Genomic DNA, 24,361 nt, shown 5'->3' with positions numbered 1-24,361 from the left:
CACTTTGTTTTTTGTTTTTTTGTTTTGTTTTGTTTTGTTTTGTTTTTTTATGATAGTCACACAGAGAGAGAGAGAGGCAGAGACACAGGCAGAGGGAGAAGCAGGCTCCATCCACCGGGAGCCCGACGTGGGATTCGATCCTGGGTCTCCAGGGTCGTGCCCTGGGCCAAAGGCAGGCGCCAAACCGCTGCGCCACCCAGGGATCCCACCACAATTCACTTTGAAGTAGAAAACACCCATCCCATCCAATTACCAACGTGATTTTTTTTTTCCTGTGTCAAAACAGAGAGGAATTTGTCTAGGTTATACTCCAGGTGAGTGGAAGCTGGAAAATCCAGGCAGCTGACAATTCTGTCCAGAACTGCTTCTGACTGGCCCTGATTCTGAGCTTTGCTAGAATGTTCCAAAGGTCATTTCATCATTGTCAGATGCATTCTGGGGCTTACTCAGCCTTCTTCCTTCAAGTATTTAGGTGCCGTGATATCCAGGAGAAATTCAATGCCAGAGTTCAATCCATCTCACTTAAATTGTTAAAACATCTGTTTTGGACTGTAGTGAGAGTTCTTCAAGCCATCCCCTTTGACCGAGGCCGTATTCCATATCACCAACTGCCCTGTCCAGAATACGAAGGCCAGCCAAAAGATCATCTCAAAACTCTCCTGTTGATCTTGACTAGACAATTTCCCAGGTCTACTGCCCTGCTAGGGCAAGGAAACAGGAGTTACCACAGCTCCCTAAATGTCACATTCAGTTGATCAGAGCATAAGTCAGTCACAGGATGTGTTACCATGTGCAACCGTGTTCTCAACATGCAGTCCTCCTAGCCATGACCTACTAGGCTAACCCTCTGAAAGCCTGGGATTCAGGCAGGGTGATGATCTGCAAGTGGGATGCAGTGAAGCAAGGAGCCTTTCACCACTGCTGTGCACGCACCCACCTGATCCTCCAGCAGGTTCCGGGATCAAGCTGGAGCGCTGTAAGAATGAACAGCCAGTGTGCGTGTGGGAACCAGGAAGCACCAGGTGCTGCTGCTAAATAACTGGGTGGATGGCTCGTTAAGGCAAAAGACTGCATTTGAGCAATCTGTGAAACTGACTTTCCTGGTCTGGACGCTGATGTCTAACCCTTACGACTCTCTGAAGTGAGGGTATATCCATTTCCATTTTGCAGAGGAAGAAACAGAGACTCAGTTATGGGACTCGTTCCAAGTTTCACAGCTACTGGCAAGTGACTGCTGGGATTCAAATCCAAATAGCTTCAGGATCATGACTTCTCCCACCCAAAATGCTGATAAATAATAAATTACAAGCTCCCCACAGGACCAGTGTGGATTCTAAAAACGTGAGATTTAAGGGGGAAATGGACTTAAGATGTTTCTGACTTTCACAAAACTAATTCAACTCTCACAATGGTAATCCTTTTTCCCAAACTTCTCAGCAAAACTTTTTAATCAAGCCCTCAGTAATTAGGGATAGATTACAGATTAGGTGTGAATTGGTATTACACATCTGTGTGGCAATTTAGCAATGTGCATCACAAATTTCAAAAAGATCCATACTAGTTGGTTGAGGGGACCTTATAATTAATTCCCCAGGGGGATCCCTGGGTGGCTCAGCGGTTTGGCTCCTGCCTTTGGCCCGGGGTGTGATCCTGGAGTCCCAGGATCGAGTCCCATGTCGGGCTCCCTGCATGGAGCCTGCTTCTCCCTCTGCCTGTGTCTCCGCCTCTCTCTCTCTTTCTCTCTCTCTCTCTCTCTCTCTCTCTCTCTCTGTCTATCATGAATAAATAAATAAAATCTTAAAAAATAATAATTCCCCAAATCAGGACACTTGAGAGCAAAGGGACTGTATGGGCAAACCTACCTGAGCCAAGCAGATCAGGGACAAGGAACCACCCTGAAGAAATTCATTTGTTCAACCATCATTAACTAATTCATAATTATCAATTGTGTACCTGCTATATGCCAAATAGTCACAGCATGTATACTGAAGGACCATCAGAGCAGTGTCGATTTTAAGAGCAATAATGAGAAAACCACCTAAATGCCCATCACTAGTGATATAGTTAACATTCTGGAAGATCCAGATGATAGAAGACTCTGCAGATATTAAAATTCAAGTTTTCTCATAATGAATCAATAGGAAACATAAAATATTAAATAAATAAATGTATGAAACAACTTATATTTAGCATGATCCTAATTTTATAAGGATATATAAATATTGTGTGTTTGTGCACAAATAGACAAAAATTACAGGCAGTGTATCAAAAGGGTGATGGTAAGTTTCTCAGGATAATAACATTGAGTGATTTCTATTTTATTCTGTGTGGTTTTATTCTTTCTGTATTTTTTAGTCTTCTACTGTGTTTTAGCTGGAGGACCAGGACACAAAGTACCACTGGCTGGGTGGAGAGAGATGCATTTTGCGGTGCACGGGGCAAATGCTTCCACCTCAATCAGGCTTGCATCTGTAGTTTGTGTGTGGCCTTGGACAGGCGATGCCGTGCCTCTGAGCCTCTGTTCCTAACCAACAGACTGGGAACAATGACCGTGCCTTCTCATCGATCTGCTGAGCAGCACCTGTCACCACTCCTCCCCAGCCTGTCCTTGTCCCAGTGTCGCCATCTTGGTCACTGGCTCTCGGATCCAGGCTTTCCATCTCACAGAAGAAACTAAAGCAGAGGGAGCTGATGTCTGCAGTTCCTGCCACATGACAACTGCACGGATGTTCCACTTACTCCAAAAGTGGCATCTTCCTGCCAGCAACAGTGAGCCCTCAGAGCCCCAGGCCTAGACTCTGCTGGGAACTGCCTCTCTTCAGCATCAGTCACATGTCAGAGATCTTTGTTGAGTGGACTTCTGGTTGAAATCCAGTTGTGCAGCCCACTACTTTACTTCTATGATCCAGGGAGGCATAATTTACTTTATTTTTCTCTGCCTTGGTTTCCTTAGATGTAAAGCGAAAATAAAATATGAACCTTCCTTCTGGAGCAGTTGTGTGGATTAAAAAAAATAGTACATGAGAACACTCAGAACCATATCTGGTGTGTGGCACATGTATGACCCGTGTTCACTACCTGTGGCTGGTGCTCCCTCTGTTCATTTGGGGTGCTCGTAAGTCTAAGGAACCCAACTATCATCAGGATGCCCACAGCAAGCAAGTCTAAAACCATGCATTTGTGAATGGAAAAATGCTCCTTTGCAGTTCCCACTCTGATTAGAATTATTTCTTTTAAAAAATTTTTAATGTGCTAAGGCACACATAACATAAAATTTAGCATTAGTGTTATTTAACACATCCACTACATTGTGCAACCATCACCACTACTAAGTTCCAGAACATTTCGTCCCACAAAAGGAGATCTTGTACCCATCAGCAATCACTCCTATTCCCCTCCTCCTGCCCCTGGCAACCACTGATCTGCTTTCTGTCTCTGGACTTACCTATTCTGGACCTCTCCTATACATGGAATTCTACAATATGTGGCCACTCTGGCTGGCTTTCTTTACTTAGCAAAATGCTTTCAAGGCTCATTTACATCATAGCATTTGGCAGCATTCCATTTCTTTTCCTGGCAAAGTAATATTTCATCATACGGATAGATCACATTTTTATATCCACTCACCTATTGATTAACATTTAGATTGTTTCCACCTCTTGCCTATGAGGACTAATACTGCTGTGGACATCATTGTACTCGTTTTTGCTTGAATTCCTGTTTTTGTTTCTCTTGGGTAGATACCCAGGTGGAGAATGATGGGTTGGGGAGTAACTCTGTCTCTAACTTGCTGAGGAGCTTGCAGACTGCACCGTTTTACACCCTCACCAGCAATAGATGAGGGTTCTGATTTCTGCACATCAGGACTGTTTCCAGACAAGACCCTTTGTAGGGCAGGCCCTTGTCAAAAGCAGCGTCCAGCCAGTCTCCCTTCCAAAACCTCTGCTCCCCCACAGAAGACTCTGCCTTAATGGACTGTGGCATGGCACCATTTAGAAGAGCCGTGGAAAGGTTCACATGGTCACAGTGTGAAGATATTTCTGACCTGCCTGGCAACACACCTGTGAGGAGAACAGCGAATCCCACCAGCCCCCAGGATGACCAAGTCTCCACACCTCAGCCTCGGGAGCAGCAAACACACAAAGGGCACTGGACACTCCCTGCGAACACATGTGGCTCTGATCAGACATGCTGTGTGCAGTGTCCTGTCCATCTACAACTTCTTATTATTGGGATCCCTGGGTGGCGCAGCGGTTTAGTGCCTGCCTTTGGCCCAGGGCGCGATCCTGGAGACCCGGGATGGAGTCCCGTGTCGGGCTTCCGGTGCATGGAGCCTGCTTCTCCCTCTGCCTGTGTCTCTGCCTCTCTCTCTCTCTCTCTCTCTCTCTCTCTCTCTCTGTGTGTGTGTGACTATCATGAATAAATAAATTAAAAATCTTAAAAAAAAACCAACAACTTCTTATTACTGACAAAGCATCCTACCCTCTGAGCTTGCTATGCCTGAATGGAAACAGTAGGTTCGATGGAACTCAGTTTGGGCTCTGTCACAAACTCAGTAGCTCTGTTCTGTGGCAAAATGTGTGAGATGTGTGAAAACAGCAACTCCCTCAGGCCCTGGATCCCCCCCCCATCTCAGAAGTGGGTTTTACCAAACTCACAGAAACAGAGAATGGAAAGGTGGCTTGCCAGGAGCTGGGGTGGGGGCTTGAGGGGGTATGCTGGACAAAGGGAAGGGACTTCCTGTTATAAGAGGAGCAAGTTCTGGGGGTTTAGGAAACAGCATGGGGTCTACAGCTAATGATACCACATTGTATAATTGAAAGTCCCCAATGCCGTAGATCTTAAATGTTCTCACCACACACACGTAACTATGTGAGGTGACGGGTGTTAACTAACCTTATTGCGGTGATCACATCACAATACATACACACATACCACATTATCACACTGTAAACTTAAACTCACACAGTGTTGTATGTCAATTATATCTCAATAAAACTGTAAAAAAAATAAAAGTGGGTTTTACAATTCAAAGGAAATCCAGGTTAGCGGTGGAAGTAGATTTCTCCATAACAGGCCAGAAGAGGGCTGCATGGCACACCAAGCTCGAGGTGGGAGTCTGTTAGAAATGCAACCTCTTATGTCTTGCGGGATCAGAATCTGCATCTAAACTTGGCACCCAGGCAGGCCCTGTGCATGACAGTTGGAGAAACACTGTTGAGGAGTATGTGTAGGCTCTGGAGTGATGCTGAACTTGAACCCAGACCCCCTGACCACTTGCTGAGTGAGTACGAGCAGGTTCCTCAATCTCACCAAACTTTCCTTTTCATCCATCTGGTAAAAGGCATCCAGGAGCATTCAATTACTTTGATAACTTTCTGCTTCAGATTAATCTCACGGCATGTGTTTTAGTTCTTATTGCTGCAGAACCAATTACCTCCAAGTTTGCAGCTTACATTGATAAATGGTCCTATATCCCACAGCATTTTCAAATACACCCTGGAGGGCCATAAATTTTTAAATCCTACTCATAATTATCTGAGCCCATCTGACTGTATTTTGCACATAAATAAAATGTTTCACTATGCGTTAAACTTCTCAGGAATGTGACTACTGTGTACATGACAGGGGTGGTATTCTACTTATTGAAAACTTTCTCAGGGCTGATCACCAAGTCAGAAAAACATATCACCAATGGCAAAGTCACCAACACACCTCCAATCCGCATTTGTAGATATTGCTTCCCCAGTGCCATAATGTATAGAGTAAATTTTCATCTCAAACTTAGAGCTGCAATTTTATGAAGCCCATTCAATTTAAGAAAAATGCCTGCCATAGTTCTCATCCAAATTAGTTCTACTTTCTAACTGAAAAAAAAAATGTCTTCCTTATGTCCATTCAAATGTGTTAGTAGATGCCTCCAAACACAATTTTATATTGGAATTTTAATTCTAAGGTGGAAAGAAGACAGGTGATGAGTTAAATAGGAATGAAGAAGGATGGATGGATGGATGGATTGGAGGATGACAGGATGAATGGATGGTTGGATGATGGACTAATGGATCAATGGATAGATGGATAATGGCTGGATGGCTAGATGGATAGGTAGATGATGGATAGATGAATGAATGAATGATGGATGGATGGACAGATGGATAGATGATGGATGGATGGATGGATGGATGGATGGATGGATGGATGGATGGATTGGAAGGTGACGGGATGGATGGATGGATGGTTGGATGATGGATGGATGAATGGATGATGGGTGGATCACTGGATGAATAGATGGATAGATGGACAGATGATAGACTGATGGATGAATAGATAGACAAAGAATATACCTTTACCTTAATCTTGTCATTTGGATAAAAAAGGCTTAGATAAAACATCTTAGGGAAGCTCTCTTTGCTTTTCTCCCCTGAGGACCACCCTTGAAGACCATGTACTCTCAAAGGCCCCTTTTGTCTTAAACCATGAGATAATTTATCATAATATTATTCTATGCTTTTCTTCAATAAAATAGAAGAGCGCTATGAAGGAGGAGGTGAAAAAAAAGAGGAAGGCAGGCCAGCTCAATTCTATGGAAGTTGATTTCTTAAACTGTCCATATTCAAGTAACATCTAGAAACCTTGTGTACCCCTGAGGGAGCTAGAGCTTTCGTATAACATCCTATTATGTGTTTGTAACATCCTGTCCTATGGTATCCCTCATGCTCCACAGGACATACTGGACAAGCCACTGATCCAGTTCAGCCCCATTTGCTATTCTCCAGGACACAGAACCCTCAGACTCCATCTTTCCCTGTGCACACACAGCAATCACCTGAGAGGCAGATGCAGGGCATAGCCTTCTCCCAAGAAGTGCTCAGGCACTGAACTCCTCCTCGGGCCTCCCCACTGAAGAGGGGCTGGGGCCAGGGCAAGGCAGCCAGGGCCAAGGAAGGAAGATCAGAAGGCTGGTACAGTTGAGGGAAGGATTTGGACAATGATCTCCACCCTCCCAGGTCCATGGCTCTGGAACCCAGGCCTCGTCTTGAGGCCTCTATCTCCAAATATGCAGCCAGTCCCAAATCCTGCTGGCTACAGCGTGGCCTGTCCTGGGATTATCACACCCTCCAGGGTCAGCCGGTCTCCCTGCCAGACTCAGGAGAAGAAAAGACCAGGATCTGTGGGCTCTTGCTACAGAGGATACATAGTGATGCTCCACCATGAGGCCAGGGCACAGGTTTTATTGTGCTCTGGGGCTGCCAGGCTGTCTAAGGTTATGGGTTATGGCCAAGGCTCCCTGCCTTTCACCAGGACCCCCTCGGAAACTAAACAGATGCCTGTGGAGGCTGTTTATGCTGCATGAGAAATAACAATTAGGCAACCGGGAGGAAGAATGGGTGCTTGGAGAAAGTCTGACTGCAAAAGGCCAGAACCAAACAGAGCTCACTAGTAAACTTCACCAGGGAAGGGGGTGGGGAGCAAAGAAAGAATCAGTCAGATCGGTTTTTACGTTGCAAGAGCATTTGCTGAGGGAGGAAGTCAGAATGTGTTTGCATGTGCTCCATTTACGAGAGGAACCTGCACATTTATAGGCCCCTGTACGATGCTTGCCGAATATCGTGGTTTGTTTTGTTTTCCCAGCTACATTATAGATGTGCTTTATTTGGTGGAATATATGGACGTGGTTTATTTGCTGGGGGGTATGGCACCCTCAGACGTGAAGGCTGGGGGACACCTAAGAGATTTATTCGTTCCCTCTGCCCCCCACCGACCTCAGACTGAGGAGCACATAGCTGCCTCCCACCAGCACATCACACCTATGCTGAACCACCAAGTATTTTCTGTTTTTTAAAAAAGATTTTAGTTTGGAAAATAGTTGCAAGTCAAATGGTCTTTCACCTAGATTCACTCTTTAACACATTGGCACCTTAGCGTTCACACACAGCCACATACCCTCACATACACTTGTGCACACACCAAGTGCACACACTCACACACACACACACTCGTGGGCACACCATACGCACACACACTCGTACTCATGTGCACTATACTCACCCCCACACGGCCAAACACCCACACACCCACTCCTATGCACACTACACACCCCACACAGCCACATACTCATACACACTTGAGAGCGCAGTCCTTACTCCCACAAGGCTACACACTCACAGACTCATGCACACAGTGCTCACACACATCCCCACATACACACTTGAACACCCATTACACACCCCTACATGGCTACTCACTCACACGATTGCTGAACCTGGAGAGAGTACTTTGCAGACATCATGACCTCTTGCCGGCTCTACTGTAGTGTGGGGTGAGCACAACGAGAGCCTCTGACAGAACCGTGGCACAACTGTGAAATTCAGAAAGGTGTCACTGACATGCAGCTGCCACGAAGTGCGTGAGGCACTTTCAGATTTCCCACAGTTCCGGCGACCTCCTCTGCAGCAGTGTTTTCCAGCCTGGGGTGACATTCTCCACGCTGTCCCATCCTGTCAGCCTCTTTTACCTGGAGGGAGACACCTCTCTATCTTCCCGCCTCTCATGACATTGGCACTATTGCAGGGTACAAGCCAACTATCTATTCAGAAATATAACTTTTAAAAGTCAGCTACATTTGCATTCCTCGGACTCTGAGCTGAGCCTTGCTCCCTGGTAGAAAGGAGACCTTCCCAATGTGGTTGGGAGTTGTTAAGGACCCATCTGCATCCAGCAAAGACATTCTCTGTATTACCTTAAAGAACTAACCCTATAAGTGGATATGCTGTAGTGCTGAGTGTAAGGGCTTGGTCCTCACCTCCCTGCAGCTGCCACTCATGCCTGCCCTTCAGTACAGGGTGACCCCCAACTCATCAGCTGATGGGAGCTAACCCTTCACTGGAACACCCAGCCATGACTTTGTAAGGACGTGTCTACGCCAGACCTCCTGCATTCTGTCTGAAGTTCTGTCAACTTCAGACTCCTTGTTGCTTCCAAAAGGAGCAATCCTGAGGACTACCCAACCCACTTCCTACCACACAATACAATCCTGAGGTCTTTTGCTCAAGCAGATCCTGCTACCGAGGCAGGATCACACACACTAAGCTTCTGAAGCTCCTGCTTGCTTGGAAACTGGATGAAAACGGGATTCCATGTCCATATTGATCTAGCCTATCTTACTCTTGGGTGTAATCTTGACCTTGTACCTGGTTCATTTTCTGACTCCAGTGACTCAATGCTCATAAAACATGTCAACTCTGTAACCCAGGAGCAGGGTATTTTTTCCATAGAATATCTCCCAGGGTATGAAACAAATATTTAAAACAGAGCTTTTCTGTTGGAGATGAGGAGCCCCCAGCCCACAGGCCCTTTCCTCTGTTCCCTCTGTGACCCTCCATCACTGCCACAGAGTGCCAAGTGCTGCGTGGGAAGAACCCAGCTGAAGAACCTTTTTTCTAGGATACGCCCATGCGTGGTATAGGACAAGGCATGTTCCAGAGCCCAGAGAGGCCAGCATGTTTTCCCAAGTTCATTTACCTTTACTCTTGCAGATTTACCAACCATTTACAAGAAAAGGCATTTATTAAGCAACCATTCCTCTTGGACCAACCTCAGGGCTCACAGACCCAGAGGAAGGGAACCCAACCTGTGGTGCCACCTCCTGCCCTGTCAGGATTCCCTTCCCTTAACTCCTAGGAAGGAACACCGGGGAAGCAGATGCAGACTGCAGACTGCGGGCCATATTTGCTTGGAATTTGGTTCTTGGTTTTGTTTTTGTTCTGTTTTGTTTTGTTTTAACATACCTCTCTGTGCACTAAAGTCTGTGAAGATGGTGCTCTCTAGGGAAGCTTACAGAAAGCACTTCCCAGGTAGCATGGGTCCCAGGAAAAGCCCAGGTCTGAATGGTGGTCCCAGCACATTACCCTGTAGGCTGCTCCAGAGCTTGGCGAGTAGTCAGGGCCCAGCCCAATACTTCACATGTGACCACAGTCAGAGAGCAGTGGGATGAGGAGATAGAGGGTCTAAGCCCCACAGAGGAAGCAGATGCCACCAGCCTTTTCCCCTTCCCCAGGGACTCAAGCAGAGAACGTGGCACACAATGGCAGCATTTCTATCCTTTTAGCAAGTGCCAAGAGCTCACGAGTCAGACAAATTTGTTCAAGTCTCCGTTCTGCGAATGACTAGTTGTGTGATCTTGGGCAAGTTACCTACCCTCTCTGAGGCTTTGGCTAAATAACACACCCAAGAGCAATCACACAGGTTTCTTGGAAAAGATTAAATGGGATAACATATATAAAAAGCTTAGGAAAGTAACACCCAGCCCTCAATCAGGGTCCACTGGTATTAAAACAATCAGGAACAATCAGGGAGGGGGAAATGCACATGAGAGAGGAACTGCTATGTTTCCGTGATACACTGTATATGCTGGTGTGTTGGTCAGATACACACCATTATGGAACCTCAGCTTTCCAGATCTGGAAGTGTGTTCATACACAGACATTGTGTCCATATGTTCAGATATACACCAGTCACTGGAGCCCCAGCTATCCTAAGATCTAGTAAGGAGTTTTCATCCATAAACACTGTATACACATGTTTGTATCTACATTGCATTACTGAAACCCCAGCTGTTTTTTAATCTAGGAAATACTTTTCATACATATACAGTGAATATATAGGATCAGATCAAATTGTACCATGTGAACCCCCAACTATTCTATGGTTTAGGAAGCTTTCAATTACATAAAATTAACATGAAATGTAAAATATAAATATATTTTAATAGTACAAAATACAAAAATATAAAATTTCTATATGTACAGATATAATTGTATCATTGATCCTTCCAAGCTGTCTTACAATCCAAGAAGCACTTTTCATATCCACTCACTGTAAACATATGATTGGACACATCCTGCATTGCTGGATATCTCCCCATGTTATCCTATGACCTAGGGAGAACTGTTCATTCGTATATAGTATTTCTATATGTTCAGGACATAAACACACGTGTCATTCCATGTACTTAGGCCCTCTTTAATATCTTTCAACAATATTCCATAGTACAAGTTTTGTGCTCCTTAGCTCACGTTATTCCTAATTATTTTATCTTTTTTGATGCTATCGTCAGAATCATTTTCTTAATTTCATTCTCAGATTTTTCATTGCCACTGTATAAACACAATTGATTTTTGTTTATTGACCTTGCATTCTTACAGCCCTGCCAAACTCTTTATTATTATTAAGGCTGAGCTGAAGATCAAAGGATCCCGTGTTCCAGAATCACCATGTGGAGAAACCCCAACTGATCCACAGTTAAGTGCGCATGAGCAAGAAACAAACCCTCACTGTGTTAGACCCTGAGATGGGAGCTTTCGTGCACAGCAGCTGCCATCACCTTTACTGACACAGCCTCCTGCTCAAATGCTACTTCCTTTCTGGGTAACCCTCTCTAAATTAGGAAACTCCCTTGGTTCTCTCTTTTATTTGTTTCCTTGTTAGCTTTATTAAAAATTGTAATTCTTCAGTGATTTGCGTCATTGATAAAATGTCTTTCTTCTCCTAAAGGAGCTATGTTTACCTCATTCATCACTCTACTGCTTGTGTATAACAAACTAAGCAGGAGCTCAGCAAATATCTATTGAGTTGCATGAATACATGTTTTTCTCCTCTTGTTTGGTCTTTGCTGCCTGTTGGGAGCACTTCGAGGTGCCAGGCAATGGCTGAGGGCTTCATGGGCATGGCGAGCCCCCAGGCACGCTTCTAAGACAGCAACCTTTATTCTCTGCCATGATCCAGGAAAGGCAGCATGCCCACTGGTACTTCCTAACGAGAGACAGAGTCAGGATTTGAACTGGAGTTTGAACACACTCCTCCACTAGACATCCTCTCTGCAAATGAGACGTCCTGACTGTTTTCACAAGATCTTGTTCTGCAGGTGGCCCTTTAGCTATTTCAAGTCCTTCTAGGAGAAGTGCAGACCTAAAAGTTTGGGGGTCCCCACAGCTGTTAAGACTCCAACTAGGAACCATTCAGTGGTGGCTGGAGTGTGGAGGGAGTGCTGGAGGACTGGGAGTTTTGCTTTCTTTGCCTGACTCCCCTGTGAGGCCTTGGTTTAGCTTATACATGAGCAAAAGGGCTGAGAGGCTAAATAACACGCCCAAGCTACTAGATGGCCGAGCTCAGACTGGATCCCAGGTCTGACCTGACTTTTGTCTCCTCCACCCACAATCCAGTGTAAATGGGTGTGCCTGGATGACAGCGCATCACTTGGCAATAGCAGGAGCACATTCAGAATGTCCTCAGAATTTACTGGCCGCCAGTCTGGGAAATACCTCTTGCAAACATGCATTTAAAAGTTTTGCACAAAAAATAAAAAATAAAAATAAAAGTTTTGCACAAGAGTAAAATATAAAACACCCACATATAAATATCTACGTCTCTCCTCTCAGTCTCTAATGCCACACTCACTCTGATTTATAGAAGCATTTCCTTGTAATAGGATATGCCGGAAAGTTTGAGCAAAGCTCAAGAAAAAGTGAAGTATGTTAATTTCAAGGCAAATTAATTAAAATGCAATCCAAGCTCTTTGGAAATGACACAGAAACAGTACTCAATGCTTGGTGTCTGTCCAGACAGAAACAGACCCTCCGGCCTTCGCCAGCATGGAGACAACCTCATTTTGTCTCATTTTCATCTGGGACTTTTGATTTCATCGTTCAAGGAGCTCAGTGTGGGGTATCACCTAGCACTTTTGTTGTTAGTATTCCAATCCTTTCATCCTTTCAATAAATATTAAACTTACAGAGTGCTGAGTCAGGTGGTATTTCATTCAGAGTCCCAGCAAGAATCAGATGGCACATTTAAAAGAGGGAATTTGAGTACAGTTAACAAGGGGACTGCTGAAGGTATGGGCAGAATGTAAGGAAACCACAGGGACAGTGCAGATGCCCCAGGGCTGCAGGGAGGGGAGGCAGCAGGCACCAGAACCCAGGCAAGGTAGCAGCAGAGTGAGGGCCACCTGACCAGATCTGTGGCCAGGGGTAGAGGAGCTTGGCAGAAGAAAGCTAAAGGAACAAATACCCCAACCTCTGTCCTTCTACCTTCGGGTCCCTGCCAGGCCTCACTGGCCAAACCCACGCTGAAAGTGGAGAGTAAGGATGCCACTGACACAGACCACACCATCAGCCTCCTGGAGCACAAAGCAGGGTGAGGAGGTGAAGACCGGTCCCCAGGGCCAAGAGAAGACGTCCAGCACAAGTGGTCTCACCTCTGCCTCTCCTTAGATGTGTGCCCCTGACATACCACCAACCCTGTATGTGCCTCAGTCTGCTCTTCTGGAAAATGGAGACAAGACCATCCCAGCACTGGCAACTTTGTTGTGAGGATTCACAGTGAGCCTTCAGCCAGTCATGGCTGCTGGTGTTTCAGGATGTCATGGGCTTGGAGGCATGCAAGTCTCAGTTATTAAAACAGAGCTCACGTCTTGGTCCTTTCTCCCCTGTGCTCACCTAAACACACTCTGAGACCTCAAAGCTGCATCACGCTCCACATGCCATGAGGATAATAATAATGATGAGGCATCAGTAATATAACCACCTAAGAGGATTGTTGCAAGGATAGAATGAACTCATGCGTGTCAAGCACTTAGAATAGCACGTGAATGAGAGTGAATCTAACAGGACCGAAGAAATGGCCCCAAGTTTTCCCAGCCTCCGAAATGAGATGTAGCTCCTTCCACCATGGGGCAAAGTCTATTTCCCTGTTCCTCGAATTCAGGCTGGTCAGCCACGGCTTTGGCCAAGAGAGTAGCCGAAGTAGCCACAGCTTTGAATGCGGGCCCCCCAGGGTCTTGTGCTCTTCCTCCAGAACCTGTACCCATGGGTGGGCAAGGGAGCCCCAGCAGGGATTAGCCACCCAAGGTGAAACAACACGCAGCCACAGATGCTGAAAGAGCCCCAGCAGGACAAGAAGGACCTGCCAGCTGAGGCCAGCCCAAACTGCTATACTGAGTGAAATAAACAGAGCTGTTTGAAACTGCTATGTTTGGGGTCATTTGTTATGCAGTGAGAGCTCACTGACAAGGGAAGTGATCAACCATTGCTAGAGGGCACTGTTATTGCTACCCTGGTAGTGATATCAGTCAGGTTGCTTGGACCCTGAGTCATCTGTCCCATCAATATTGGTACAGTTCTCAGGGCCACCACCTTCTCACACATTATCTCATTAAATCTTCATCACAACCCTTCCAGGTAGTGTTGTCTGCATTTTACAGCTGAAGAAATGACTTCAGCAAGAGACCTGACACTCATCCAGGAAGCAGAGAGCCAGAACAGGGGCCAGAGCCTCATGTTTACCACAGTCATTGCTGGGCCTCTTGGGTTGGTCACTGTCCTGATCTTTCCTAAAGTATGGCATTATCTGAACACTTTAAATTTTATTTTAATAATTTTGTTATTATAAGATGAAAAGTGACAGGAATGTCTGTATGGTATACTTTCAACCCTTGGCTCAACAACCCAACTCCTACCTTGTGTTGGCCTGCACTCTTTCAGTGACAAGAGACTCACATGATGTCAAGATCCCATCTGTTCCCCTGCCTATGGCTCTGCCCTTCTGTGCTGATGACGTCCCAGTAATGCCAGCAGAAGTGCTACAGCCAGCTCTGACTGGTGACCTGGGTTGCATGCCCATCCCTGAGCTGACCCATATGCTCTGGGGGTGAATAATGGTTATCGATAGGTCTTGGGAAAGTGTCCAACCCTGGAACGTGATAGAGGGCCAGCTCAGCCCAACTGTAAGGAAGGAAATTAGAGAAAAGGGTCTCCTCTGGGAAAGTCAGGATGCCATTAGCCAAATACAAGGGATAGACCTACATAACACCAGCTCTGGCCTCTGGACTTGCCCCCATCCAAGAACAGTCTGAAACTCCCAGAAGAGGAACAAGCCAACCACTTGACCACATGTAATTCTGGAACCGTGTAGGTCAGAAGATATCACACTACAAAGGATCTGATTTCTGGATTTATTTAAGTCAATCACAAACTATTTTAGCCCCTTTTCACTGCACTAAAGGGGCGGTAGGTCCCTCAGTGAGCCACAAAACTTCCAGGAGCTCAGTTTCCTTGTCTACAAATTGAAGATTAGTTACAAACTCAAGAAGAACCGTAGACACAAAATGACCTAGACAACCGTCTTGGCCAGATTTTTCATTTCTTTTTCATTGCTTTTTTAAATGTAGCATTTCACAAAGTGGAGCAGAAAAGATACAACATTTTTCTGGTTTGCTTAAATTCCTAAATAGGAATCCTTCTCACACCTCTGCTTACATGGTGCTAACCTCCACTTCCTGGTCACTTCTCAACACTTTTTCTGTCTTTGGAAATTGGTATTTCTTGGAGGACAGTCTGATTATTGGGAAGAATCATAAACAGATGGCTTTGGTTCATTTCTCTAGATCAAAAGTACTTCCAAGAATCAGTAGGAAAGTGTCAAGTCAAACGTTGGCCTCTTGATTAGCCAGCCACAAAGCTCCAGTAGAAAGGATAAATTTGTGTCACAAATCAAATCATTATAGTGTATCATTTGAAAAGGCATCTGGAGAGACGATGTCCCAAGGTTCACTCTTCCCTAAAGCAAAGCCAGAGCAGGAACCGCAGCCCTGGGACAGCTGATAGGTCTCGGCCACCACTCTGGGCCCTCCAGCAGCCCCGGGACATGGCACCATTCCTGTCCCCACCTTGAAGGGGACAGAGCCAAGACTGGAGGCCCAAGGAGGTAACCCAGCACAAAGGGGATAGGCAAGGAAGGCAAGACAAATGGGAAGGAAAGCGGGAAGGCAGGAAGGAAGGAACTAAATTGCCTCTAAATTTCCAGTCTCCCTTCCTTACTTTCCGTTTTCCCTTTGGAAGGGGCAGACGCAGTCACTGCGGAGGAGGAATGAGCACTTCTGCAGCAGGAAGGGAATTGCTTCGTTTACTTTACTCTCTTTAGCTCTATGATTACAGAATGCTGGGTTCTCACATAGCAAAGTCTTTTCCTTGAAAAATTTGTCACTGGAATAGTCCTAGGAGGGCTGCCATCCAGACCTGCCACTGTGTGCATGGCTGGCAGCTTCACTGCCCTTTCAGTTTTGCAAAGCAGGGAAATACAAAGACCGCTCGCTTGTTGTCCCTCCCAGCCACCATCATATTAATATTCATTCCCTCCTTTCCTCATTTTACTGTTTGTTTTACAGAGACACAGTGTCTGAAAACTCCAGTAACTCTAGGACACACTTTTCCAGTGAAACCAAGCTACTTTCCAATTTCATATCTGAAAATGAAGTAAAATCCTCCTTCAAAAGAATTCTCATCCAAATGGAGAGTGGAGGTGGAAACCTCACCCACTCATCCAAGATCCATAAACACATGCCTCTTTCCCAGAGCTCCATATGATACAGCTCTTCCTCTGAGGAAGAATCCAGGAATGGACGCTGGGGCCAGGGAATAAGCAAGCTATTCTCTCCTTCAAGAATGCCAGCTGAACTCACACCCTCAAGGAAAATCCAGAGGCATTTGGGGACCATTGCTCTAAAGATCAATGGAGAAGCAAAGATTTCTTATATAGGACAGAAAAAGCACTAAAAAAAAGGAAGATCACTAAATTGTACTGCATCAAAATTAAAAACTTCTGTTCATCAAAAGATAACAATTTTTTAAAGTAACCTCTACACCCAACGTAGGGCTCAAACTCACAACCCCAACATCAAGAACTCTGGGAAACGAACAAGGGGTGGTGGAAAGGGAGGTGGGTGGGGGGTGGGAGTGACTGGGTGACGGGCACTGAGGGGGGCACTTGATGGGATGAGCACTGGCTGTTATGCTATATGTTGGCAAATTGAACTCCAATTAAAAAAATAAATAAAAAATAAAAAAAGAGTTCCACACTCCACCAACCGAACCCACCAGGCACCCCTAAAAGATAACAACTTTATAAGTAGAACCATAAGCTACAAATGGGAGAGTGTGTTTGCAATTCACATATGTGAGAAAGGACTCAATATAGAAAGAACGTCTACAAATCAATAAGAAAAAAGACAAAGCAGTTGAGTAGAAAATAGGCTAAAACCTTGAAGAGGCAACTCGCAAAGGATGTAAATCGTCCATAAGCATGTGAAAAAGCACTAAACATGCCTTCCCACTGAGAAAATGCAAGTAACGAGATAACACTAATGCCCACCAGAATGGCTGAAATCCAAAGATTTGATGTCAACTGCCCTGGAAGCATCGAGTTGCTGGACCTCCCAGCCGCCAGTGAATGGTGCCACCATTCTGGTTAACTGCCTGTCGATTTCTACAATATGAAATACACAGCCACCTCATGAACAATCCTATTCCTGAGTGTGTGTGCATATGAAATGAAGGCACTCAAATCCTTGATTCAGGGTCTGCTCCTGAGAGCTCCCGAGTCATTTCCAAAAAGACTAGCAGTTAGGGAAAGGGTTCCAGGGTCAGATGGACTTAAAATTAAATGTGAGTTCTTCTAATCCTGGCTCTGTAATAACAAATGGGGTACTTAAACTTTACTTTCTTCACCTGTAAAATGGCCATAATATTGGAACCAACTACAAGGTTTCTGCAAGGATGTAGTGAGCTAATGCAGCCAGGGCACATTTCACTATGCTTGCCATACCGTCAGCACTTAAAAATGCTTAATAATATTGCATCATCAAAGTTTGGACTCCAGTTATGTTCATTGTACAATACAGAAAATTCAAGTTCTCTCTATATTATATACACGGCTCTTGTTTTTGTTTTTGAGAGTTTAAAAGAAACTCATCTGTAATTCTACTTGGAACAAAGGATGTTGGGGAAAGTAGTTCTTGGGACATCTGATTATAACATAATAACATAAAAAAAAAATGCTAAAACACCGGTTTTCACGGACCACAGGCTGTGAGAAATCAGGTCATTCTTAGAACAGCAAATTCATTTCATCTCTCACAAGAAGATTTATTCCAGACTAACTTGAAGCAGAACTAAGTTCCTTTCCATTAACACTTTTCAACTTCTCTGATGAGCATGTTTCGTGTTTGGAGGTTGGTCACCTTGACTCTACTGTTATATTCTTGCCTCTTCTGTTTATTGGCATAAGGGAGAGACTATAAACCTACTGAACATTTTCTCTTTCTTATGTCTTTCATGTGTTATTTTGAGATCAAGAATGTGATGTGTCCATTTAGAAATGGCCTACCTCCTTTCGGCTGGAACCGCCATCTTCCAGTAATTTGTCAAAATGACCAACACAAAGGGAAAGAGGAGAGGTACCCGCTATATGTTCTCTAGGCCTTTTAGAAAACATGGAGTTGTTCCCTTGGCCACATACATGCGAATCTATAAGAAAGGTGATATTGTGGACGTCAAGGGAATGGGCACTGTTGAAAAAGGAATGCCCCACAAATGTTACCATGGCAAAACTGGAAGAGTCTATGATGTTACTTAGCATGCTGTTGGCATTGTTGTAAACAAACAAGTTAAGGGCAAGATTCTTGCCAAGAGAATTAATGTCCGCATTGAGCATATTAAACACTCAAAGAACCGAGATAACTTCCTGAAGTGTGTGAAGGAAAATGATCAGATAAAGAAGGAAGCCAAAGAGAAAGGTACTTGGGTCCAACTGAAGCGCCAGCCTGCCCCACCCAGAGAAGCACACTTTGTGAGAACCAATGGAAAGGAGCCTGAACTGCTGGAACCCATTCCCTATGAATTCATGGCATGATAACTGTAAAGAAAATAAAAGACCTCAGGATTGTAAAAGTGTTTCTCTTAAAAAGAAAAAAAAAGAAATGGCCTACCTGCAGGAAAGAAAAACTTACAATAGCTAACATCTTTAATGCAGCCCCAAATAAGTAGTAAGTAGCCTGGGAATAGGTAGCAAGCATGTCCTTTGACAGAGGGTGGATTAGGTCTTCTCTTTTTTTCTTTTCTTTCTATCTTTTTTCCCACATCTTCCCTGGTGTTATGTGCCAGCTTCATTACAAAGACTCACATGAAGCTTGGGTCACAGAAGCATGAGAGGCCAGTGGTGGCAGTCAGGGTTCCAATTTGCTCACTACCTGCCATGTGACTCTGGACACACAATGTCACCCCTCCAAGCCACGGTTCTCTCTTCTGTAAAGGTGGCTCCAGTGCCTACCTCACAGAGTTGTCAAGACAATTAAATGAGACACTGCTGGTCAAGGGTCACCAGGCCTGGCCCCAAGAAGCCATAGCTGCTAGGGCTATTCAAGTTCAGATTGGTCAATACTTTGGAAAGGTAAGACTGTCGCTTTCTGCTTCGATGGAAGCATTCATTTATACTACACATTATGGTTAATGCGTGAGTTCTTTTTCTCTGTGATAATGTGGAGTGCATACCAGTTAGGAGGCATTCTGGTGTAAGGAACAGAAATGCTCAACTAAAGATGGTTTAAATGATAAAAACATGCAGTTATATCACATTTTTAAAAATCTGTAAGTAGGTAGTCCTGGGGTTGTTTTGGCAACACAACAATGTCATCCTTGCCCAGGACCTTTGTGTCTTTCTGTTCTGCCACCCTCAACTTCTCCCCCTCACATTATCACCTCATGGTACCAAGGTGGCTGCTGCAACACCAGTCACCTCAACGACATTCAGTGGCAGGGCCAGGACAGTAAAAAAAAAAAAAAAAATCTCTTCTCATGACTCTTCACATATCTTCTTTTCCTTTACAAAGGAATAAAACTCTTCCCTAAAATTCTCTGCTGACTTTACTTTCCTCTGGCTTATTGAACCAGAATGGAGTCACTTGACACCCCCTGGCATGAAGGGAGGCAGAAGCAGCGCATATCTGACTCATGCAGGCCTTTGTGGCTAGAGAAAAGCACTGGTGGGGATCCTGATGCCCCTAACCAATAGTTTCTGCTATTGTGTGTGGGACCCTGGTAAACAGATGGGGATATCCAGCCCTATGCAGCTGAATGAACTGAGTGTTGGGAAGAAGTGTGGCACAACTCACTGGTTCCCCCACTGGGTTCTGACCTTCCTGCTCACTTTCAGAGTGAGCCTGAGCAACAATGAGAGACTGAGCAACCTCCTAAAGAAATAACAAAAAGTCATGCCATTGCTTTTAGCCCATAAGAGAATAAAGACTATTGATGAGTGAATTATTGATTTATCATATTAATTATTGGGAGAGCAACCTTGTTAAAACTTCTAAGAAGGAGAGATTCTCTGTGGAGCTGAGTGGAAGATACAGGACAAAGAATACTTTTGACAGTAACGAAACTTAAGCTGTGTGTTGAAGGATGGGTTGGCTTAGAATAGTCAAGGGAAGTGGAAATTCCCAGCAGAACAGGGTCAACAAAAGGGTGGAGGTAGGCCAGCCCAATGTTTGTTTGGAGGTCAGGAAAGATACAGGCTTTACCTAAAACACTTTTTTCAGTAGCTTGTTTTGCCCAAAACTAGTCACCCAAGATGTTATAGGAAGGACATAGTTCTATGGTCTATTACATCAGATCTATTATCTGCTCTACATTATACTCTAACCCAATACACCCAATAAAAAAATATATAATGCAAGCCACATAAATAATTCTAATGTTTTAAATAGACACATTAAAGAAATAAATGAAATGTATTGGGATGTCTGGGAGGCTCAGCGGTTGGGCGTCTGCCTTCGGCTCAGGATCTGATCCCTGTCCTGGGATCGAGTCCCATATACGGCTCCCTGTGGGGATCTTGCTTCTCCCTCTGCCTGTGTCTCTGCCTCTCTCTGTCTCTCATGAATAAATAAATAAAATAAAACCTTTAAAATAAATAAATAGGGATCCCTGGGTGGCGCTGCGGTTTAGCACCTGCCTTTGGCCCAGGGCGCGATCCTGGAGACCCGGGATCGAATCCCACGTCGGGCTCCCAGTGCATGGAGCCTGCTTCTCCCTCTGCCTGTGTCTCTGCCTCTCTCTCTCTCTTACTGTGTGCCTATCATAAATAAAATAAAATAAAAATTTTTAAAAATTAAAAAAAAATAAATACATACATACATACATAAATAGATAGATAAAATCTATTTATTTAAACTACTATCCCCAAAATATTGTCATTTCACTATAAAATGAATCTAATAATTAATGAGATACTTTGAATTCTTCTTCATACGAAGTCTTCGAAAACCAGTGTGTGTTTACAACTACAGGACACCACAGTGCAGACCAGTTGGATTTCTGGTCAGTGGCCACAGTGGCTGGGGGCTAGAGGGAACAGCTCCAGCACTTCCTGGAGATTGGCCTACAGCAATCTCCTCCTCTCGGCTCCCTTCCACCCTCTCTCTCTTTCCTTTCCTCAGTACTTCTTGCCCCAGGAACTAGTCTTGTGGAGAGCTCACACACAGTAGGAACTGTCAGCTAGTACATGGCTTCTCATGCTTTTCCCCCGAAGTGTCCCCTATGACAGAGAGCAAGCAAGGACTTTGTAGGGGGTGGATGGGAGCTCTCCATGATTTTCCCTCAAGCCAGGCTGCTGCCAGTATGGAATTTCTTTGAAGTTTTCTGTTTAATCCTTAAAAATTATGGAGATTCTACATTCTACTCCAAAATATATCCATGTTTGTTTGAATACTGAAAACGTCTTAGATTGCTTGGCATCCAGGGAAAACCAAAGCCTAGTATGTTTATGTTGTAATTCTCTCACCCATTCTGTCGACCCTTGGGGTTATGTGCACCCCAACTTAAGATGCACATGATTACCTAATCCTCAAGCCTCCCTCCAGTTCTGGGTGTCTACGACTTTCTTTAAAAATTAAGTTGGATTGTCATTCTCTGTTTAGGCAATCCAGGAGCCTGTGTAAAGTTTTTGGCTTTTTTACTTGTCTTAACCATTCTAACCTAGGATAACCCACTTGCTGGAAACTTTAGGTACCAATGTTCCAACTGCTCCCTTTTCACTGCCATTAACTCTCCTCACTTGTGCTGAAATATCCCCAGAAATACTGCCTAAAAATACCCTCAGAAAATTCTTCCTCCTGGAAGAGACATGATTCCTAGGGAAACTACCTGTGAAAAGCCAACATTCTGATAGATACTCCCAATATGATCATAAATTTCTAGTCTTTATTAGAGGATCACCAGTAATTAAAGTGGTAAATCTTATAATCATTACAAAATGTTTACATATAAGGGCGCCTGGGTGGCTCAGTCTGTTGAACATATGCCTTCAGCTCAGGTTATGATCTCGAGGTCCTGGGAACAGCCTGCATTGGGCTTCCTGCTTAGTGGGGAGCCTGCTTCTCCTTCTCCCCACTCCCTGCTTCTCCCCAACCCCTGCTCATGCTCTCTTTTGCTAGCTCTCTCTCTCTCAAATAAGATCTTTTAAAAAATGTTTATATATAAATAAATATATTTTACATATACAAATGTGACTATATTATATACAATATGCTACATGTAGAAAGTAAAAGCAACTGTGTAAAAGTAATAAAAATACAGTAATTGTATAAAATAAATGTGGTTTCTTTTGAAAGAAAGAGAGAGCACAAGTGGGGAGGGGTAGAGGAGAGGGAGAGAGAATCTTAAGCAGGCTCCACACCCAGCATAGATCTCAATGTTGGGCTCGATCTCACCACCCTGAGATCATGACCTGAGCTGAAATCGAGAGTCAGATGCTTAACCAGACTGAGACACCCACCCAAGCACCCCTATAAAATAAATGTTTTAAAAAATAAATAAGGGCAGCCTGGGTGGCTCAGTGGTTTAGCACCGCCTTCAGCCCAGGGCCTGATCCTGGAGACCCAGGATCGAATCCCACATCGGGCTCCCTGCATGGAGCCTGCTTTTCTCCCTCTGCTTGTGTCTCTGCCTCTGTGTGTGTGTGTGTGTGTGTGTGTGTGTGTCTCTCATGAATAAATAAATAAAATCCTTAAATAAATAAATAAATAAATAAATAAATAAATAAATATAAAACAAATATCTATTATAGATATGGAAATGCTATTATAAATACATAATAAATAAAAGTATAAAATAAATATCTATGTTTATAAATAAATATATTATAGAATTATATCTAAATTTTTTCAAGATTACCACTAATAAGGATACCAATAACTATCTTTAGCTTAAAGGGTCCTGAGACTGGAGGTGGCCACAGGCTCCCAGGCAGCACACAGTGGTTTATGCCTTGGCAGGAGGGCTGTCCAGACTTCGGACACCTGAGAGACTCCCAGAGGGCCTTCCTGTGGCAGGCAGGTATTTTTCTAAGATTACCACCATAACTGATCCCATGTCACATGCTCTTCTTATGGATGTGATGCTGACACTCCTCCCATTCAGTACTGGGATGTCCCCTCCTCTTGAACCTGGGGGGAACTTTACAACTGTCTCCACCAGTAAAGTATGATGGAAATGACCACCAAGACTAGACCATAACAATGCCATTCACCTCCACCTTGTAGGTCTAGACCGCTGTTCCATGCTGAAAAGAAGTCCAAGCAGCCACAGGAAGACCAAGTGCAGTGGGTGACTAACCGTGCCCTGTGGTCCCTGGTTAACGGCCAGCATTACCTGCTAGACATGTGAGTGAGCCAGCCTTCAGATGATCCCAGAACCCAGCCATCAATCACCTGCGGCGTTCAAGCCTCCACGCAGAGATGAGCTGTCCCCACAGGGCTCTGCTTAAATGGCAGACTCATGAGCTAGAAATGTACCAAAACAACAACAAAATCAAAGAGACACCACACACACACACACACACACAAGCACACTCACGTTGTGATTATGAAGATTATGAACAGTGTGTCCCTTGTATTTGCTCTATGAACTCTTCATAGATAAGCTCATCCATCTCACAGTGGTCTGAAGCCATGACCTAACCTTGTATCACCAGTTCCCAAATCATACAAGTTTCTTCCCAAATTTGCAGCACACTCATTTGGCAGTGGAGCCATCCCTGAAGAGAGTGGTGAGGCTGGTCAAGGCTCCAAACCCATACAGCTTGCTGCAGAAACTCAGTGAGTTTCATTACCCAGAATGCCCAGGATCCCACGGGGCTGTTAATGATATACAATATAAGCAATGATTTAACGTTCTAAAATCCAACAAATTCTGAAACAGATATGCCCCCCGGGGTCTCAGATAAGGGACGCAGATAAGGGACCTGTGGGGTAGATTGCTCAGGTCATAAGCCCCAATTATGAACAATGGAAAACAATAAGCCAGCTCACATTCACTGAGGCTGTGCTGGCATTTCACGTGGGTCATTTCATTATTGCTCACATCCACCCAGGGTCAGCAAACCCAGCCCATGAGGCCAAAGTGAAGCTATCCAGCCTCCAGCTGCGCTCAGCTGGGGGATCAGCAGGCTGGCTGCCTGGCGAGGGCCAGAT

The 24,361-nt window shown here is 44.6% G+C and overlaps 1 long non-coding RNA gene and 1 pseudogene across 3 annotated transcripts in view; one reads left to right on the top strand and one right to left on the bottom strand.

Annotated features, from left to right (window-relative positions):
- LOC119876310 overlaps nt 1–24,361 on the bottom strand; it is a 79,853-nt gene that overhangs the window by 14,592 nt on the left and 40,900 nt on the right. The gene's annotated exons all lie outside the window — the stretch shown is intronic.
- LOC106558843 lies at nt 18,221–18,744 on the top strand (annotated as a pseudogene).

Source organism: Canis lupus, chromosome 5 (assembly GCF_011100685.1).
Source record: "Canis lupus familiaris isolate Mischka breed German Shepherd chromosome 5, alternate assembly UU_Cfam_GSD_1.0, whole genome shotgun sequence".
In the NCBI taxonomy this organism is placed as follows: domain Eukaryota; kingdom Metazoa; phylum Chordata; class Mammalia; order Carnivora; family Canidae; genus Canis; species Canis lupus.
The sequence above is the reverse complement of the archived record's forward strand: the minus strand, read 5'-3'. Positions and strand labels throughout refer to the sequence as shown.